The sequence below is a fragment of the Gossypium arboreum genome, chromosome 11 (assembly GCF_025698485.1).
Source record: "Gossypium arboreum isolate Shixiya-1 chromosome 11, ASM2569848v2, whole genome shotgun sequence".
Classification (NCBI taxonomy): domain Eukaryota; kingdom Viridiplantae; phylum Streptophyta; class Magnoliopsida; order Malvales; family Malvaceae; genus Gossypium; species Gossypium arboreum.
Genome location: NC_069080.1, coordinates 117177962 through 117195741, shown reverse-complemented (window position 1 = coordinate 117195741; position 17780 = coordinate 117177962). Strand labels below are relative to the sequence as shown.

Genomic DNA, 17780 nt, shown 5'->3' with positions numbered 1-17780 from the left:
TTTACGGATTCTTGATCTATAATGTAAAATTCCTTAATTATTAGCATATATTTCATTTCAAATCCATTTTACAATTAATAGCCTTTTATTTTTAAAATTTACACAATTATCCCAAACTTTTACAATTATTACAATTTAGTCCTTTAACTTGAAATTCATCAAATTAACTAATTTTCTCAAGTCAATAATTTATCCAAATATACTAAGCCCTCAAACAGCCCCTAATAAACTTCAAATTCACAATCCAACCCTAATATTTTGACTTATTCACAATTTAAACCAAAAATCAAAATTTAACAAAAATCTCTTTAACAAAGGCTCCAAATACATAATATTCATAAAAAAAAATCAATATTCATCAATGGAAACTTTCAAAAACTTTAGAAAAATCAAAAATGAAAGTACGAGCTAGTTGGACCTAGTTGCAATGATTTCAAAAACGTAAAAATTACAAGAAATGGTTAAGAATTGAACTCACATACAAGGCCTAGATGCTTAGTCAATTCTCCCAAGTTCTTTCTATGGTTTCGGCAATGGAGAATTGAAAATGAAGAAAAAAGCCTTTTGTTTTACTAAATTTTATTTTAATTTAATTTTAATTACAATTTTGCCATTCAAAACACTTTAATTTATTAATTTCCTTTACTTAGTCGTCCTACCTTAGCTACTAGGGTCTAATTGCTATATTAGTCCCTCTTAATGTGGTTAATAAGCTAATTAGTCATTTACTTAACTAATTCTAACTTTTGTACCTTTTTCAATTTAATCCTTTTTCTTTAATTATCTATCTAAATGTTAATATTTCTAAACCAAATTTTAATACAACTCTAATGACTCTATAAATATTCTAAAATAATATTTATGAGCTGACATGATGGAAATTTGTGGTCCGAAGACCACTGTTCCATCACCACTGAAAATTGGGTTGTTACAGATAATCTCCCAGTTAAACACTATTTATTTATTTCAGTCGAACACCAATTAGTCTAGATTATTTTATTATTTTTTAACCTACGAGTTTAGCCTATTAATAGATATTTTACAACCTTAGAAAGTACACTCATTAAAAGATTAGAACTCATAACACTTCTGGATAATTTTGTGTTTTCGGGTTTCAAGGTTTAGTTTTTATCTCCATCTTTTGTATTCTTCATTCTTTTGTCATTATAGTAAAATTATATTGCCGTGTGGTTTTTTATCCTCTTTGGAGGGTTTTTCCACGTTAAATTTGTTTCTTCAATTTATCAATTTCTTTTGCTATTTTTTACTTATTCGTTGCTTAATCGGGTTGATCCCCAACACAGGGTCTTTTTAGAAATGTTGATTTTATTAGGCAAGTTGGCACAAACTTAGGACTGAATATGGGAGGAAAGAAAATTATTGTCCTTGGAGAGGAGGAGAATATAGATCCTAATCGAGATTTGGTGGAGGAGGAGTGCCCGACGGAGGTTGGGAAATAAAAGAAACGACCTCGTAGTTCATTATTTTCTCAAGTTTCTGATGAGTTGGATATGGGGAAGACTTCTAATGGACATTATCATGTTCATATATTTGAGACGTCAGTTGGCTCTAGAAGGCAAGGCGGCTAGTTGCAATGAAGCTATTAAGTTGAAATGTTTGATGGATGGGGAGCTCCAAGACAATTCGTTGAATTCAACACATGCTGAAGGAGACTAATCCCGAGATGGCTTTCTTCATGGAAATAAAGTTGCAAAGTTCGAGGATGGAGAAAGTTTGGATGATTTGGGACTTTATGGAAGGAATTGAGGTGATTAGTGATGATACAAGGGGTGGTTTGTCATTATGTTGGAAACAAGGGTACAAAGTTTTATTACGTAGTTTCTCTTTGTATCATATTGATGTAATGGTAGAAAATAATACAAAGAATGATAGATGGCACTTTTTTGGTTTCTATGGGCATCTGATGGAAAATTTAAGGCATCAATCATGGGAATTACTATGTAGATAGTGGCAGCAGTTCGCTAATGCAAATGCATCAAAAGAAAATGATATGCCTGATCTTTTTTATAAAAAAAATTAGTATATAGTTGGTTAAGATGTTAGTAAATATTTCCTTGATATTTTGAATGGAAGGTCTTTGGAAAAGGTCAATTATACTAATATAGTTCTTATTGCAAAGCAAAAAAATCCTATTAGTATGACGCACTTTCAATCAGTTAGTCTTTGTAACATCTTGTTTAAAATAATTTACAAGACAATTGTTAATAGGATACAGATGATTATGCCGCACTGTATTGACGAAGCGCAAAGTGCTTTTGTACTAGGGAGGTTGATCACGGATAATATAATAGTGGCTTATGAGTTATTGCATTCTTTCAAGAAGAAAAGAGGTAGGCGAAAGGGCTCTTTTGCGTTGAAACTAGATATAAGCAAGGTGTACAATAGAGAGTAGTGACATTTGGTAGAGGAGGTAATGCTTAGATAGGCTTCGTTAAGTCATGGGTGAATTTGGTGATGCATTGTGTAAAGACTGTTACGTATTCAGTGGTTTTGAACGGTCTACCAAAAGGGCAAATCTCTCCTTCCAGAGGACTTCGATAAGGTTATTCGTTAAACCCTTTCCTTTTTGTTTTCTATAGTGAGGGACTTTTAACACTAGCTTGTCAAGAAGGTTTGGTGAAGGGAGTAAAACTAAGTCATTCAGGTCCCATAATTCGCATTTGTTCTTTACAGATGATAGTTTGATCTTTGGGGATGCATCTGTAGTAGGGTAGTAAATTTGAGAAAAATGTCTTGAAGGAATATGAGAGTTGTTATAGGCAGCTAATTAACTTCAGTAAATCTCTTGTTTATTTTAGGTCTAATGTTAATGAAGGTGAACGAGCCTTAATAGAAAGGAAGCTAGGCATAAGAAGTTCTATGGATCCTAATAAGTATTTAGGCTTGATAATGGAAGCGGGTCACAACAGAAAATTAGCTTTTTGAAACATTAATGATTGAATCCAAGGAAAAATAAATGGCTGGTGTAATCGGTGGTTATCACAAGGCGGTAAAGCAATTTTATTAAATTAGTGTTATAGCCGATTCCTATATATGTTATGTCATGTTTTTTATTACCAAATTCTTTCTGTGAGGAAATAAAAGCTTTATTATGTCATTACTGGTGGCAGAAATAATAGTCTATGCGTGGAATTCATTGATGCTCTTGGGAGGGATTGTGAGACTTAAAAGAGGTTGAGGTTTGGGCTCCGAAAATTAGCAAAATTCAATAATACACTTTTGGCCAAGCAGGGGTGGTGATTAATTAGTAATTCTTCCTCTTTGCTAGCACGTGTATTGAAAGAAAAATACTATGGAAATAGTTACTTCTTAAAAGCTGAGTTAGGAAGCCAATATTCGATTATATGGGGAAGTATTTGGCAACAAAATGGCTCCTATTGAAGGGTAGTAGCTGGCAAATTGGGGATGGAAAGTCGACGCTAGTTTGAGATGTAGCCTGGTTACCTGGAGATAGACCCTACATTATAAATTCACCACGGGTTACTAAGGTGACTTTTTGTGGCTAACCTTGATGGTTGAAATTGAAAATGGAAGGAGAATATAGTAAGCACTATTTTTTTCGGACTAGGAAGCAAGGAGAATTTTGAGCATCCCTTTGGTGCAGTACGGACTGGAGAATAGGTTGAGATGGTGTCCGAAGAGTTTTGGAGAGTATACGGTATGTAGTGTGTATAGAATCCTATTGCGAGGTCTCCCAAGAGATGAGAATGATTATAGAAAGACATCAGCTTGGATACAATGTAACAGCCCATTTTTAGTAATGTCAAAAACAGTAATTTCGGGACCACAATTCTGACGAGTAAATTATTATTTTATTATTTATTTAATGCCTACAAGAATATATTAAGGTCATAGTAAAAATTCATTAAGAAATTTTTATGTTTAAGTAGTTAATATAGTAAAAAGGACTAAATTATAAAAGGTCTAAAAGTTAAGTTCTATTAGTTAAAGATGTCAAATGGCTATAAAAATGAAAACTAAAGGATTTTCTTGGTAAATAGACCATTTAAGGTGATAATGGATGTGCATGGACATGGTTTAAATGAAATTATGGTGGTTTTTAAAGAATAAAATGGTAAATGGTCAATTAAACTTAAATTAAATAAAACAAAATTGGTTCATCTTCTTCAAACTTCTTCTCCACCAATTTTTGAAGAGAAAAATAGTCATTTTTACACTTTGGAGGTTTAGTCAAGCTTTCTTCTTGCATGTAAGTGATTCTAAGTCTCGTTTTTAATGAATTTTATGTTTTTGAATTCGTTCTATCTTAATATAACTAGCCTAGGGTTATTTTGCAAAATTTTTAAAGGCTGAGGGGCTTGCCATGAATTTTTTTGTTAGGTTTTGATGATAGTTTATAGATTATGAGCCTTAGTTGAAAAATAAACAAGTTTTGTTAAGTGATTTTTGATGAATTTTGGAATTAGGGATTAAATTGTTAAAGGTATAAATTTATAGTTTTTTTTTTGTGAGATGATGGTAAATATGGGTTGTATCAAGGTCTCTTTCATCTATGGTTAACATGAATTTAGGTTTAAATGGCTAGACTTTAAGTTATGAGCTTAAGGACTAAATTGTGAAAAGTTACAATGTTAAGGGTAAATTGGCAATTTTGCATTAATATGAACTATGGATTAAATTGAATTCTAGAATTACTTAATTGATTAAAATTATTTATTTAAATCAAGATAAACCACGTTTGGACTTAGATTGAGAAAGAGCTAAAGCTTTAGATTAGTTCGATCTACCTACTACGCCCCTAATTATCGAGGTAAGCTCGTATGAACAGTAAATTTTGTTTAAATTAAATGTTTATTATTGTGACAGCCCTAATTTGACCCTAGTCGAAAAGTGGTTTTGGGACCACAAAATTATTTTAAATGCTCTTTTCTATGTTTATTATATGTGAAGTTTCATGTGTGAAAGTATCGTGTCTTAATTTTGTCATTTGAATGTGGAATTAGCTAAAAAGGACTTGTTTGAGAATCTTTGAAAATGTGGTAGGTGAATGTCCAAGTGATTAATTTTGTAAATTATTAAAGTAGAGGATTTGCATGTCTATTTTACCACTTTATTTAAGTGTACGGTAGTGGGGTTGGTTTAATGCATCATGTGCTTTATATAATAATAAATTATAAAATTAAATTATGGTATAAAATAATATATGTTATTTTATAACATAAAATGAGGTGATAAAAACAAAGTTGAGCGTTATTTTTATCACTTAGCCAAAACTAAAGAAAAAAAAAAGAAGAAGAGAAGCTCTTGTGTAACGCCCTAATTTTCGGGAATCCTGTGAATGTTGGCATAGGTTTAATTATGTTAGTGGGCCTCTAGAAAGCCTAAGCTTAAGATAGAACCCGACAATTTTAGTTAATTTTTGTTCCATAAGAAAAAAAGGGGTGAAATTATGAAATAGGACCTACGTGAAAATGTTTGAAAATGCTATAGGCTAAATTGAAATGGCCAAATAAATAGGAGTGCAAAAGGAGGATTTGCATGACAAACCTCCCATTTTACATGAAGTGGCTAACCATCATGTTGTTGTAGACAAAATGTACACTTGATATCCATAATTTATGGTACAAATTGATACAAATTGATAATAGGTTAGGTAAATGTTTCATGATAATAGGTTAGGTAAATGTTCCATGATAATAGGTTAGGTAAATGTTCCATGATAATGGGTTAGGTAAATGTTTCATGATAATGGGTTAGGTAAATGTTTCATGATAAGAATATCATGTCTTTTGTATTAAAGAATTAAATGGATGAAATATGAAGTTTTATTAAAAGAAAAGGGGTGAAAAGAACAAAGTTTTGTCCATCTTTGTTCATCATAGCTGAAAGTTAGAGAAGAGAAAGGAGGGAGAAAGCTCTTGAGTATTCGGTCATTAGGAGGAGGAAAATTGAAGGTAAGTTCTTGGTACCTTGCTTCTATTTTGAGGTTCATGAGTTCTTCTTGATTCTACCTTAACTCTTGAAGTATATTTTGATTTTTAGTTGTGTTGTGAGCATTTAGTCATGAATTAAAATGAAGGAAATGGTTGTTGTTTCATGTTCTTTTGATGAAAATGGAAGATAGGTGAAGTTGAGCCAAACAAATGAGCATGCATGTGCCTTAGATGTTAAAGGAAAAATCAGCTAACATGTTGTGCTTTAAAATGATGAAATGGAGATTATACTTAAGTAAAATCATAGATATGTGATGATTGATTGGTGATATACATGTTTAAATAACATGCATGCAAGATAGGTGTATGAAAGAGTGATTTGGTAATAAATCTGCTTGGGACAGCAGCAGTAACGTGATTTTGGAAAATCACCATAAATTGTGGGAGATGAATTAGAAGCTGAATAAATTATGTAATTAAAGCTTAATGAGTCTAGTTTCAAATGAAATAAACGACAACATATTTTGAGTTCTGTACAATGAGAAATTTGATTCGTAATGAAGAGTGGTCAGATTAGTCAAACAGTGAAACATGGGAAACTTTGAGAAAAATCTGGTATTGATTGGCTAGACCAAAATTCTGAAAATTTTATGGATAGAAGATATATGAGTCTATTTTAGGGAAAATTAACGGAAGTTGATTTGGAGTTTCGTAGCTCAGTTATAAATAATTTAGTGACTGTTGCTCAGGAAGACAGATTGCAGTGAAATTATGATTATGTGGTAAACATTGACAAAAATTTGTTAATGAGTTGCTTATTGATTTCTTATAAGCTTACTATGATCTGTAGGTGTGGTTGACCGAATATTGTAAGGGGTTAATCGTAGTTTGTATTTGAATAGTTAGATTAACGTGTTAGTAATCCAATTGTAGGCGGTTCGTATGTGGATCTCACAAGATATATCGCAAAAGCAGTGTGTAACTAACACCCTCTTTCTTAGTCTAGATCGGCAAAAGTCGAAAAGCGAAATGCGAAAACCGGTATTTTGTAGATTTTCGAGTGTGTGCGAATGCTCGTGAGGTAAATCTATTAATGTTTTTGGTAAGCTGCAATGTTTGGACCGCAAAGTGCATGATTTACGTGCCCTCGATATTTTTGGGCTTAATGGGCCAAAATTGGAATGATGGGCCATGGGCCCAATTAGGTAAGAACCCTCGGTATGTGATTACGTTAGTACGTGAAAAGTAGGAATATGATTGAAAAACCCTAAAATAGATAAATTACTGAAATACCTTTAAAAGTGAAAATTTACGCTTTTACCCCTAAGAGATAAATTAGAAATACCCCTAAGGTTAAATTGACCTAAATGCATGTTTGATCGTTGTTATTTATTGCATGCCATGATGTTATTATCGATGCATGGGACTGGGATATTGACGGAGGAAGTACTGAAAGTGGCTTGTCCACGTCTTGGAGGCTTTGCCTCAATTCTTTGATAATCGAGAGCAAAGGTAGCAAGCTGTGGAGTGTTAAATTTGGGTGGGTTGAGCTATTCCCACATGGAGTGTATGGCTGGTACGGGTGGAGTGTAGTGGTTGGTGGGTTGAGTAGTCTCCCCAAATGGGCTTGCATATGTTTCTTGATGTTGCATGTATTTTGAAATGGGCCTATGGGCCCCTCATTATCTGAATAAGGGCTAAGGCCTAGTTTATTGTAATCTGAAAAGGGCTCTCGCCCACCACCATATTACTGAATGGGCTTAGGCCCAATGGGCTTGAGTGACTTGGACTTTGAATGGGTTTTCCTTACACTGAGTTTCCCCAAACTCACCCTTTTATTTTCATCCACGCAGGAAATCCCCAACTATAGTGGGCTTGGAGCTGTGAGAGAATTTGAAGTGGCCACCCGTTCTGAAAGTTTGATTTTCTTCTCGTGAACTGGACATCCTTTTAATTACGTTTGAGGTTTTGGGCTTTTAAATGTAATAAGGCCGCTTATTTATTTTGATGGTTTTATATGTTTTATTAAGATAGGTAATATTTATATTTGATTTGTTGAAATTGGATAGCTTTAAGTAGCGTTTTCAAAAACAAGAATTGTTTTCAAAATAACACAAAACAAGCAAAGCTTCCATAATGAAGATATTTTCCAAAGTTAATCACTTTTCCTAAAAAGGACTTAATCAAATCGGTTTCCTAGAAATATACATGACGTTAAGGTATGGCAATGGTGGTTTGCATGTCTAGGATTGGATCCGAAGGGAGTTTGGTACTTAAGCAGTCCGATGGACTCACCTCCTCTTTTTCGGTTTCCTACGGTGCATGACTTCCATTCACTTTAACCCTTAATGAATTAATCTTTTGAACATCAAGTACGATTTTCTGGACTTAGAATGAATTTTTTTTTTATGTTTTTGATGTGGCATGCCGGATCCGGCCATAACTTCTGGGCCGGGTTTGGGGTGATACATTTAGTGGTATCAGAGCCTAAGTTGCAACAACTCGGCTATGGAATGGGTTACAAAAACAAAGATTTTCGAAAGCAAAAATTTTATAAAGAATGTGAAAAACTCGATTTTCAAAATTTAGATCTTTAGAAGGTGGCATTCCGAATCTCCGGCTCAAGTCTGTAAGTATTCGAATTTTTTCAATATTTTCCTGAATTATCTGTCTGCATGAAACCCTACTAGGACACTCTAGATAGGATGATACTGAAACCATAGGAAAATCGATAAGAGATTGAAAGCGTAGCTAGACTTGATTCTGTGAAAACAAACTCTGAACTACTGTCTGATTCATAAAACATCTGAAATAAACACTGGAATATTAATTGATGCATAAAAATTCGTAATCAAGATAATACGATATGAGTACAAGAGTCCATAGACGGAGCCGAGGAAGTGCTCGAGTGGATCTTCGTCTTCGAACACATACCCTTTGGAGTAGCACGACCACCACCGACGGATGAGAATGGGCCGTATGATAGGGCCGCCGAGGATGATGCCTTGTCACAGGCAATGCTTCATGTTCTGGAAAGGGTTGCCGGAGTAAGTTCGGGCAACGAAATTCAGGGATCAATTTCTGAATGACTTCGGGACTAACGAAACGGAAATCTTTAAGGGCGTGTCTGGTATAGCCCCGAATATGGCGGAATATTGGTTGGAGGCCACAGAATGGATTATGGACGACTTGGACCGCTGCTCGAGGAGATTGTGAGTGGGGTATCTGTACTAAGTCCCTTGGGTCATTCAGTTAGGGTAGACAAACTGTATAGGGATGTACCCTTAGAAACTCAAGGTAGGATTTTCCCTGGAGATCTGATGGAGTTACCGTTCGGAGAGTTTGATCTCATTTTGGGAATGGGCTAGCTTGTTAAGCATAAGGCGACTCTGGATTGTGCTTCTAAACGAATGGTGTTAAGAACTACAAATGATGAGGAGGTTATGGTGATAGGTGAGAGAAGGGATTATTTGTTCAATGTGGTGTCGGCATTAAGAGCCGAAAAGTGGATTAAAAAAGGTTGTGAGGCCTAATTGGTATTTGTAAGTCAGTCGGAAAAGGAGGGACTGACAGTGGATAAGGTTAGGACCGTAAAGGAGTTCCAAGATGTTTTTCCGGAGGAGCTTCCAGGATTGCCTTCGAACCGAGAAGTTGAGTTTGGAATAGATTTGTTGCCTGGAACGGCGCCTGTGTCCATCGCACCGTATAGGATGGCACCAAAGGAGTTAGTGGAGTTAAAGGCTCAAATTCAAGAGTTGTTGGATAGGGGCTTCATTAGGCCAAGCGTGTCTCCATGGAGAGCACCAGTGCTATTCGTGAAAAAGAAGGATGGTACGATGCGGATGAGCATTGATTATCGCCAGTTTAACAAACTGACGATTAAAAATAAGTATCCACTGCCAAGGATTGACGATCTGTTCGTCCAGCTTAGAGGAGCTTCTGTATTTTCCAAGATCGACCTTCGATCTGGATATCATCAGTTAAGATTCAAGGAGACAGATATCCATAAGACGGCATTCAGAACTCGGTATGGTCATTACGAGTATGCCATTTAGACTGACGAACGCCCCTGCAGCGTTTATGGATCTGATGAATCGTGTGTTCCAACCATTTTTGGATCAGTTCGTAGTCGTCTTTATTGACGATATCCTGGTATATTCTGAAACTGAAACGAAACATGATGAGCATCTCCGTATAGTGCTGCGAGTGTTAAGGGAGAAGGAACTCTTTGCGAAGTTCAGCAAGTGTGAATTTTGGTTAAGGGAGGTAACTTTCTTAGGACATGTGGTCTCTGTTGAGGGGATTAAGGTGGACCCTCGGAAAATTGAAGTGATTTTGGAGTGGAAGCCGCCTAGGTCAGTGTTAGAAATACGGAGTTTTCTAGGACTGGCAGGATACTACAGAAGGTTTGTGGAAGGTTTTTCTGTGATGGCAGCACCTCTGACAAAACTCATAAGGAAAGGAGTACCATTTGTATAGACTAAGAAGTAGCAAGAAGCTTTTGAGAAGTTGAAGAAAGTTCTGACTGAAGCACCTGTGTTAATTCAACCGGAGTCTGGGAAGGATTTTACTATGTACAGTGACGCATCACACGTACGTTTAGGCTGCGTGTTAATGCAAGAGGGTAAGGTGGTTGCATATGCATCACGATAGCTTAAGCCTCATGAGGGAAACTATTTGACTCATGATTTAGAGTTGGCAGCAGTGATATTTGCACTTAAGATTTGAAGACATTACTTGTACGGAGAAAGGTGTATTATATACACTGACCATAAGAGTCTTAAGTATTTGTTGACTCAGAAGGAGCTGAACCTTAGGCAAAGGAGATGGATTGAGTTCCTTAAGGATTATGACTGTTCGATCGAGTATCACCTAGGTAAGGCTAATGTGGTAGCCGATGCTTTAAGTCGTAGAGTCAGGCGATCCGAGAGCAATGTTTGCTCGTCGAGAGTCATATGATGATGGAAGTCTCTTGGCTGAGTTGCAAGTGAGGCCAACCTGGGTGGATCAGATTAAGGAAAAATAGTTGAACGATGAGTCTTTGGTCGCTCGTTTTTAACAAGTTAAGGAAGGGGAAAACTTCTGAGTTTGGGAGCCAGAAGAGACGATACAACAACAATACCCTTATCTGTTTGGATTAGGTAAATTTCGAGGACGAAATTTCTTTAAGGAGGGTAGAGTTGTAACGCCCCAATTTTCGGGAATCTTGTGAATGTTGGCATAGGTTTAATTATGTTAGTGGGCCTCTAGAAAGCCTAAGCTTAAGATAGAACCCGACAATTTTAGTTAATTTTTGTTCCATAAGAAAAAAAGGGGTGAAATTATGAAATAGGACCTACGTGAAAATGTTTGAAAATGCTATAGGCTAAATTGAAATGGCCAAATAAATAGGAGTGCAAAATAGGAGGATTTGCATGACAAACCTCCCATTTTACATGAAGTGGCTAACCATCATGTTGTTGTAGACAAAATGTACACTTGATATCCATAATTTATGGTACAAATTGATACAAATTGATAATAGGTTAGGTAAATGTTTCATGATAATAGGTTAGGTAAATGTTCCATGATAATAGGTTAGGTAAATGTTCCATGATAATGGGTTAGGTAAATGTTTCATGATAATGGGTTAGGTAAATGTTTCATGATAAGAATATCATGTCTTTTGTATTAAAGAATTAAATGGATGAAATATGAAGTTTTATTAAAAGAAAAAGGGTGAAAAGAACAAAGTTTTGTCCATCTTTGTTCATCATAGCTGAAAGTTAGAGAAGAGAAAGGAGGGAGAAAGCTCTTGAGTATTCGGTCATTAGGAGGAGGAAAATTGAAGGTAAGTTCTTGGTACCTTGCTTCTATTTTGAGGTTCATGAGTTCTTCTTGATTCTACCTTAACTCTTGAAGTATATTTTGATTTTTAGTTGTGTTGTGAGCATTTAGTCATGAATTAAAATGAAGGAAATGGTTGTTGTTTCATGTTCTTTTGATGAAAAATAGAAGATAGGTGAAGTTGAGCCAAACAAATGAGCATGCATGTGCCTTAGATGTTAAAGGAAAAATCAGCTAACATGTTGTGCTTTAAAATGATGAAATGGAGATTATACTTAAGTAAAATCATAGATATGTGATGATTGATTGGTGATATACATGTTTAAATAACATGCATGCAAGATAGGTGTATGAAAGAGTGATTTGGTAATAAATCTGCTTGGGACAGCAGCAGTAACGTGATTTTGGAAAATCACCATAAATTGTGGGAGATGAATTAGAAGCTGAATAAATTATGTAATTAAAGCTTAATGAGTCTAGTTTCAAATGAAATAAACGACAACATATTTTGAGTTCTGTACAATGAGAAATTTGATTCGTAATGAAGAGTGGTCAGATTAGTCAAACAGTGAAACATGGGAAACTTTGAGAAAAATCTGGTATTGATTGGCTAGACCAAAAATTCTGAAAATTTTATGGATAGAAGATATATGAGTCTATTTTTAGGGAAAATTAACGGAAGTTGATTTGGAGTTTCGTAGCTCCAGTTATAAATAATTTAGTGACTGTTGCTCAGGAAGACAGATTGCAGTGAAATTATGATTATGTGGTAAACATTGACAAAAATTTGTTAATGAGTTGCTTATTGATTTCTTATAAGCTTACTATGATCTGTAGGTGTGGTTGACCGAATATTGTAAGGGGTTAATACGTAGTTTGTATTTGAATAGTTAGATTAACGTGTTAGTAATCCAATTGTAGGCGGTTCGTATGTGGATCTCGTCAGCATATCGTCGCAAACAGGTGTGTAACTAACACCCTCTTTCTTAGTCTAGATCGGCAAAAGTCGAAAAGCCGAAATGCCGAAAACCGGTATTTTGTAGATTTTCGAGTGTGCGAATGCTCGTGAGGTAAATCTATTAATGTTTTTGGTAAGCTGCAATGTTTGGACCGCAAAGTGCATGATTTACGTGCCCTCGATATTTTTGGGCTTAATGGGCCAAAATTGGAATGATGGGCCAACAGGCCCAATTAGATAAGAACCCTCGGTATGTGATTACGTTAGTACGTGAAAAGTAGGAATATGATTGAAAACCCTAAAATAGATAAATTCTGAAATACCTTTAAAAGTGAAAAATTTACGTTTTACCCCTAAGAGATAAATTACCAAATACCCCTAAGGTTAAATTGACCTAAATGCATGTTTGATTGTTGTTATTTATTGCATGCCATGATGTTATTATCGATGCATGGGACTGGGATATTGACGGAGGAAGTCTGAAAGTGGCTTGTCCACGTCTTGGAGGCTTTGCCTCAATTTCTTTGATAATCGAGCAAGCAAGGCAAGCAATCGTGGAGTGTTAAATTTGGGTGGGTTGAGCTATTCCCCACATGGAGTGTATGGCTGGTACGGGTGGAGTGTAGTGGTTGGTGGGTTGAGTAGTCTCCCCAAATGGGCTTGCATATGTTTACTGATGTTGCATGTATTTTGAAATGGGCCTATGGGCCCTACTGTTATCTGAATAAGGGGTTAAGGCCTAGTTTATTGTAATCTGAAAAGGGCTCTGGCCCAGTACCACTGTTACCTGAATGGGCTTAGGCCCAATGGGCTTGAGCTGACTTGGACTTTGAATGGGTTTTCCTTACACTCTGAGTTTCCCCAAACTCACCCCTTTTATTTTCATCCACGCAGGAAATCCCCAACTATAGTGGGCTTGGAGCTGTAAGAGAATTTGAAGTGGCCACCCGTTCTGAAAGTTTGATTTTCTTCTGGTGAACTGGACATCCTTTTAATTACGTTTGAGGTTTTGGGCTTTTAAATGTAATAAGGCCGCTTATTTATTTTGATGGTTTTATATGTTTTATTAAGATAGGTAATATTTATATTTATTTGTTGAAATTGGATAGCTTTAAGCGCGTTTTCAAAAACAGTAATTGTTTTCAAAATAACACAAAAACAAGCAAAGCTTCCGCAATGAAGATATTTTCCAAAGTTAATCACTTTTCCTAAAAAGGACTTAATCAAATCGGTTTCCTAGAAATATACATGACGTTAAGGTATGGCAATGGTGGTTTGCATGTCTAGGATTGGATCCGAAGGGAGTTTGGTACTTAAGCAGTCCGATGGACTCACCTCCTCTTTTCCGGTTTCCTACCTGGTGCACAGCTTCCATTCACTTTAACCCTTAATGAATTAATCTTTTGAACATCAAGTACGATTTTCTGGACTTAGAATGAATTTTTTTTTTATGTTTTTGATGTGGCATGCCGGATCCGGCCATAACTTCTGGGCCGGGTTTGGGGTGCTACATCTTGAATATTCAGTTATTTGGGGAGATAAATTCAAGGTAAGTTCATGGTAGTTTGGTTGAAAATTCATGTTTTTGAGTTTCTCTCTTGGTTCTACTTTAAACCCATGAATTAATTTGTTAAATGTTGGTTAATTGTGCATTCGGTCATGATAGGAAATTGCAAAAAAAAAAAATTGTATTTGATGATAGAAATTGATGAATGAAAGTTTGATGGACTATAATGTTAAAATCCATGTGATTGTAAGTTTATAAGTTTAAATTTTGAAATTTGAACTATGTGTAGCTCAATTGCTTGGAATGGGCATTCGACTATAGTATGAAATGCAAAGAAAATTTGGTGTTGGATGTTTTAAATGATTTAGATAGTTATAAATTAAATTTAAGGATTGGTACTTATGTATAGATGGTCTATTTAGATAACTTGGCATGGAAGTTGAGTAAATTATGTTTTGAGAACTTTGTGAATATTCAGCCTAGGGGTATAGTTGTGAAGTATATTAGGCCAAATGTATATGTATGAGAGTTTTAATAGGAATTTCGTGTATTATGAAAGGTGATGTATATATTCAATCATAGGATAGTCTTGGTAACCTTAGAAAAGAATGCATGAAAATTAAATAGGTTGCTCTAATGACCGAATATGCTAAAAGCTAATACATAGACTAGTTGATAAATATGTGTTAAAGAAATGTGAACAAATATCTACTTGATTGGTATTCGGCTATGGTTAATTGTATAATTAATTGACCGATTGTGGAGTAGTGAATCTATTTAAATTGTGAGTGCATGAATTGATTTTAAGGTGGCCAAAATTGTTTAAATGAAATATTTGTAAAGATGCATAGTGCCGAATGTGTTCATGAATGAATGAGTTATGTAGGTTGTTTAAATGAAAGAAATGGATAAGTTAAGGTATAATTGAGTGTTCGAATGTGAATTACAAAGTACATGAATTTGAAAATGAAATGGTGATAGACTTAAGTGGACAAATGATGCGAATGAATTAGCTTTTGAAATGTATATGGTTGCCGTACATATGTGTTTGATTGAGAAGTTAAATTTGTTGATTTTAGCTCAAGAGCATAGAGGGGCAAATTTAGATAAGGGAAAAGCTAAAGTAACTGAATAGCCGATCCGCGACTGTTGAAAATATTCGAGGTAAGTTTTGAGTAATCAAACATAGTTTATAATCGAATGTAATATGAAAAATGTATAATAAGAGAATTATGACATGATGATAAGGTGTGTGATATGTGCATTTATTCGAATGGAAGAAATAAACTATTAGTGTGTTTGTGCTATGTGAAATCAAGTAACATATGATTTGATATGCATGAAACTTGGTGAAATAATATCGGGCTTCAAGCCTAGCAGGCTATAATGCCTGTGAAATAATATCGGGCTTCGAGCCGAGCAGGCTATAATGCCAGTGAAATAATATCGGGCCTCGAGCCTAGCAGGCTATAATGCCGGTGAAATAATATTGGGCTTCGAGCCTAGCAGGCGAAATGCAGGTGAATGAATTCAAACTTAAAGTCTAGCAGGCTTCGTGAAGGTGATGAATTCGGGTTTAAAACCTAGTAGGCTAATTGCCGGTGATTTGATAACAGTCTAAGACTATGATGCTTCGTGATAGAATGACAATTGAATACATTCATTACATTAAGTTGCCCAGGTACGTATCATGCACTTATATGTGAGTTTGATTTGAAATGAACCATAAGTGTATACTGTGATGCATATGTGAATAAGAGTTATGACTATATATATGATCATGATACGTCCGGTCAAGATGTGAAATTATGTGATGGTATTTGATTTACCTATGTTATATGAGTTCAGATTCAAGTAAAATAAAAAATGCTAAATGTACAATATGTACTGGTGTATATTCGGCCACATGGAAATATACTTAGAAAATGTTATTTGATAAATTGAATGATCGATTTATAATTGAGTATATTTGTTTGCATTGCTTAAAACTTACTAAGCTTATAAAAGCTTACTCCGTTTGTTATGTTTCTTTGTTTTATAGATCATTGACTCCAGCCACTTGCTCGGGGATCATCAGCAACTCATCACACTATCTATCGTTTTGGTACTATTATGTTTTGGAATTCGTATGGCATGTATAGAATAGACTTAAGTGAATGATATTTTGAGATGTTGTTGTATATAAGCCATGTGAATATGGTAACTTTTGAATGTCGGTATAAGTCTAAATTTCGATCTTTGATTGTGTTTGGCTATGCATATAATTGCTAATGAACTTATGTAAATGTAAATGTACAAATGTAGTGTTTTGGATTGGTAACTCTTCATAACCCACTCCGGCGACGGATACGGGTTATAGGGGTGTTACAATTATATTGTTTTGCTTAAATGTTGTTTAAATTAAATGTTTATTATGTTGTTTAAATTAAATGTTTATTATGTTGTTTTGATGTAAATGAATCAATATATAACAATGTATGATGAATTGAAGGATATCGAGTCCCGATTGAACCTTAGGAATTCTTAGTATACAAATGACATGTCATTAGGGATTTCATGTTTCGGGTGCTAGTCTTGAATGTCCTACCAATGGCTGAGGTCCTACATTTGTTGCGAATTCTCTATAGCTCGTGTGAGCAGCATTGTATAGCTTACATTTCGACCCACAGCTCGTGTGAGCAAACCCATTTCACAGCTCGTGTGAGCATTGATTTAAAAGAACGGTTACGTTATATGTAAAGGTACACTTCGGGTGAGCTTTCCCGAGTATCTGATGTAATTCTAATGGTTCAACGGACAAGAAAAGGAAATGAAATGGTAAGTATGTAAATGGATCAAATCATGACTTAATGAAAGGATTTATGAACTAAATGATGTTGTACTTATGGAAATTTACATATCTTATGCAGGGGTGAAGCCAGAACAATCTTTTAGGGGGGTTGAATGAAATTTTAATTTTTTATAGTCTATATCTTTATAATTTTTAAAGGATTAAATCGAATTTTTATAATTTTAGGAGGGTCAAAGTACAATTTTACCTTTACTAATTTAAAATTTTTAAAAAAATTTAAGAGCTTAAATAACAATTTTAAATTTTAGGGGGGGCCGATGCCAACCCCTTCTAGATTCGCCATTGATCTTAAGGTTCATTTTATTTATGTTATGGATAGACATACTAACTTGTGAATTGGTGATGTTGTATAGACTCATACTAAACTTATGGCATTGGTTTGGTTTATACTTATTCTATGAATTGTATTATAGAAGTGGTAAGTTATGTTTAAGGTTTATACGAGCTTACTAAACACTCGTTGCTTACATAGTTTCTTTCCTTTGTTTTATAGATTATCGAAAGCTCGAACGTTTTGAAAACTCATCGGAGATCTATCACACTATCCAGAAGTCTTTTCAGTAGTTTTTAAGCATTTTGGCCAAGGTTTATAATGGTATGTATAGGATATTTTGTAATGGTATTTTTGGTGAAGGTGTTAATGGTGTTTTGGCATGTATAAGTTTTGAAAGTTATTTTGGTTTGGTACCATTTGATGCCTTATCAAATTATGTCATTTTGGTT

The 17780-nt window shown here is 34.9% G+C and overlaps 1 long non-coding RNA gene across 1 annotated transcript in view; it reads left to right on the top strand.

Moving 5' to 3' along the window:
• The window catches only part of LOC128284317 (uncharacterized), a 36719-nt gene extending 22983 nt beyond the window's left edge, over positions 1–13736 (top strand). The window contains exons 2-3 of the long non-coding RNA XR_008274727.1: positions 12663–12704; positions 13594–13736. This is a non-coding gene — a long non-coding RNA (uncharacterized LOC128284317). The remainder of the gene's footprint in view (positions 1–12662; positions 12705–13593) is intronic.
• The last annotated feature ends 4044 nt before the right edge of the window (positions 13737–17780 follow it).